This window comes from Nannochloropsis gaditana (genome assembly GCF_000240725.1).
Source record: "Nannochloropsis gaditana CCMP526 unplaced genomic scaffold scaffold062, whole genome shotgun sequence".
Classification (NCBI taxonomy): Eukaryota; class Eustigmatophyceae; order Eustigmatales; family Monodopsidaceae; genus Microchloropsis; species Microchloropsis gaditana.
The window spans coordinates 26,702-30,685 of NW_005803891.1; positions in this window are offsets into that span (position 1 = coordinate 26,702).

Below are 3,984 nucleotides of genomic sequence, written 5' to 3' on the forward strand. Positions count from 1 at the left end.
TCCGCATCTGGGACGCCCGCAGTCCGCCAGAGCGGGGGCGAGGTCGCTTGCGCCACCTCCATCTCCAACCGCTCCACTTCCAGCTCCAGCCGTATCCGGACCTCCTCCCCCAGCACCTCCGCCATCAAGACGTCGCGGCACAGCCACTCGACCAAGGGGAGGAAGACCGAGCGGACGCTCACCTCGAGGGGCGCCAGGGGCGACTCCAGCCACCGGAGGGCCATGCACACGTTTTCCTTCCGCAAGGCGTCCAAGGCGGGGCGGGAGACGTAGGCGGGGCAGTGCAACGAGGCCAAGAAGGTGGCCAGCCGTCGACGCAATTCCCCTAGGCAGAGGTGGGGCAGGGGCGGCAACGGTCGGCCGTGGCGGGGAGAGTGAGGTCCGGGTAGCTTAAAGCCGGCGGCGTGGGCCCCGCCTTTGAGTCGGCAGAAAAAGGCGGCGGCTTCGTAGTGCGCCCGGAGACGCGCCGTGTGGAGGGCGCAGGGGGCGACGCCGAGTTCCGACCGACAGAGGGCATGGAGTAAGTGGTAGAACCAGCCCAATCCCCCCTGGTTGGTGGCCCCGAGGCCCGCGAGGTACGGGGAAAGGGCAGGGGGAAGGAGGGGCGAAGGAGGGAAGGTGCTGGGGGCGAGGGGTACGGGCGGGAGTTGAGGAGGAGGAGGAGGAGATAGGTCCTGACCCCTGCCGGGGCGGATGCCTTTCCCTCCACGAGACGAGTGGGCCTCTTCGCACCTCCCGCCTTGAAAGGGAAGAACGGCGCCCTCTTTCCCCTCCTTGAACCGAGGTCGGCAGGCGGAGAGAACGCCAGCTGACGGGCGATAGCTGGCGTCGAAGACACGTCGGCCCATGACGAGGAGAAGATCGAGGAGGGGGCCGTCGACGGGCCGACGGCCTTGCCTGATATCCCGCAGCAAGGACGAGAGCGCCGCCCGGTCTTCCCACCAGCGTGCTGCCCGCACTTCCTCCTCCCTTGCGCCTCTTCCGTCCTCCGCCTCCTCCTCCTCCCCTTCCCCTCCCTCCTCCTCCTTCCCCCCTCCTCCTCCCTCAGAGACTACCCCAAGGTCGGGTGACATGGTCGCGGCCGCCCTCGGGCTAGGCTGTGACCTGATTGGGAAAAGAAACGGCAACAGGGAGAGGAAAGGTGCACGGTGGACCGTCGATGATGAGCGTGGAGGGGCATCAAAAGACACTTGCAAGCACAGGGACGCCCGATATGGACGAGAGCGAGGCCTCCGGTGGACCGATGCGGCACCCCGACAGACTGGCATGGTCAAAACACAAGCATGGGGGTAACGCATGCGCATCCCTCACCTCTCAGACAGACCGTGCCATGGGATCCACGTCACCCTTTCCCTCCCTACCCCCTACGCATCTGTCACCTACCGGCCTCCACCCTCCTCCACGCCGGACACGCCTGGCGCCATCCCACGCAGGCTCTCGCCCCCTACTACTGCCTTTTCTACTCGGAGATTGTCTGCCTCCACAGGCTCCTGCATGTCGACAAGGTCAGCCGCTTCGTGCGGGGCCAGATAGGACTCCGGCACTCCCTCTTCCTGACCCATCCCGTCCTCGGACAGTGAAGACTCCGGGGAGACCACCGAGGGAGAGGGAGGGCCTTGGACACTGCTTCGGTTGTTGCCGCCGTCCTGGCTCCGGTTTGCCTGGCTCCGTTGCCCGAAAGAGGGGGATGTGCGAGTTGAAGAGAGAGGGGCGGAGGCGGAGTGGCACGTGGATGACGAAGAGCCATCTCCTGTCCCATCCGCCTGCAAGCCATGTTCGCCGCCGTTTTTGCCCTTTCTGCTTCTTGGTTGACCGCCGTTGCTGTTCCTGCGCAGGAGTCCCCGCATGGTCTTCTGGTCGAGAGCCCTTGGCAATGACTGGGAAGGGAAGGAACGTCCGGGAGTTTATCAGCGTCTTACAAAGGGTATCGGCAAGTACTAAACTTGGCCCGACGCATTACAGTGTCAAAAATATGTTGAAGATGGTTGATGGGTGTACGCTCACAAAACACCTGTTATTTGTCTCATACATACGGGGATGTAAAGTCGGAACTGTCCATCCTATCTGGGCGTGATAGATCCGTTGCCCGGGTGTGTAGGGGAGTGTCGAACTGAATGAATTAAAGCCGGGCACTGGCATGTACACGCCCACGTGTAAGAACAAGGGCAAACGCAAGGCACAAAGAGGGGTCAATGCTTTTCTTGTGGCAAGACTCGGGAGTGCCTTTGCCCTTGACACAAAATGACTTCAACTGCTACGTGAGATGAAACGCAAGCTAGCTTTCTGAGACAAAATCCGAGCTGCTGAACCAAAAATAATGTTATCACATGTGAGGGGGAGTCTACCTGCGATCGACATACAATGTCTTTCAAATCTAAATGTTTCCAGGGAGCCTTTCTTGCTACATTCTTACTGTGCGAAAAATTGCCCTGCAGGTTTGAGCTTCGTCCGGATAAAAAGACGTATATCAATGACCTCGTTAGTGGGACAGAGCACGTCCGTAATAAATCACAAAATCAGCGACTCAGAGCGCGTCCGGCTACTTACTTCCAACGATGTCTTTTGTTCTTCTTTTTGTTCAATAAGTCCTTTATCTTCTTCATCACGCCCGGACCAGGAAGCAACGTTACTCTTCCGAAGAGCAGCAGAAGCTCCCTCCCATGATATCCTTCTTACACATAACAAACCAATGTTTCCTTCCCTTCCGTTCCCCACTCCTCATGCCGCCCGCCGCCCTTGTGCATTCACTGGCTTCTCACCCTTCTTCTGCGGCCCTGTCCTTCGTTTTTTCTGCCCCATAAACGTATGTCGCGTCTCAATCGCCTTGCGAATGATGTCCAGTATCGTCATTTCCCGCCCGTCCTCCCCCAGCACAATTTTCCGTCCCCCCTTCTCCATCATCTCCAACTCGCCCTCCTCCCATTCCTCCTTATTCTCCATCATGTCCTCTCCTCCGGGTCGCTTGCGCTTGACCTTCCGCCCGCGGTAGTCGATGTTCAAATCGACGTCAGCGGCTGTGGGGAGAAAGGGGAGGAATACATGCAGGAGAAGGGCGAACACGGTAAGAAAGTGGCATGCGCGTCACGCTCTGAAAAAGTAGAGAGGTGGCACAAGACAAAGGAAAAAAAAGGGGAGGGCAAGTGAGAAGGCAAGCGGCTTTCGACCGGGCGGGAAAGAAGAGAAGGTGGGGGACAGAGGGGGGGAAGGGCCTGACCTGTGGCAGGGAGGGCCTCCAAGCCCCCAATCAATTTGTCGAGGATCTCGTCTTCTTCCCCAAATCCTTGCTGGAACTTCTCCAGCTCCGCGGGCGGGGTCCCCTGGATGACAGCGGACAAATCGAGCCCGTCGCTTCCTCCCTCTCCCCCTACAGCCACGCTCGTTTTCCCCAACAGCTTCGCGTACGCCGACCAGAGCTTCCGAATTTCGCCGCACACCGCCATGCCGAGTAATGCTTCTTCTCCAAACGCCAGGGGCAAGGGGAGGCACCGGCCTATGCGTACGAGTCGGCCTAAATCCCGAAAAGCACCGAGGTAGTCGGCTCTTTCCATGTTGCCCATCAAGTCCACGCAGGCTTGGCGGCTGGAGGAAGCCAAGGGGCAGGGGAACGGAGGTACATAGAGGGGGGGGAAGGCGTGAGGAAGACACCGACATAGAAGGAAGGGGAAAAAGGGGTAAACCCCCACCCTTCGCACCGAAAATCATCCCTCCTCCTCCGGGAACGACCGACGCCCTCAAGCCATGAAAAAAAGAAGAGGGAAGAGGATAGACAAGAAAGAGCAGGGGGCCGAGAGAACATTCTGACCACATCAAAGCAGGTGCGGGAAAGTCCTCTAGACACCCGACCAGAGAGGACACGAGGGCGCACACGAGAGGCCTATGTACCTGGCTTCCTTGAACTCCCGCTCCAAGATTCGGTTGGCAGACGCCTCCTCCACGCCGAACTGCTCCACGCAATCGGTGATGGTCTCAGAGTCCGCATCGGCC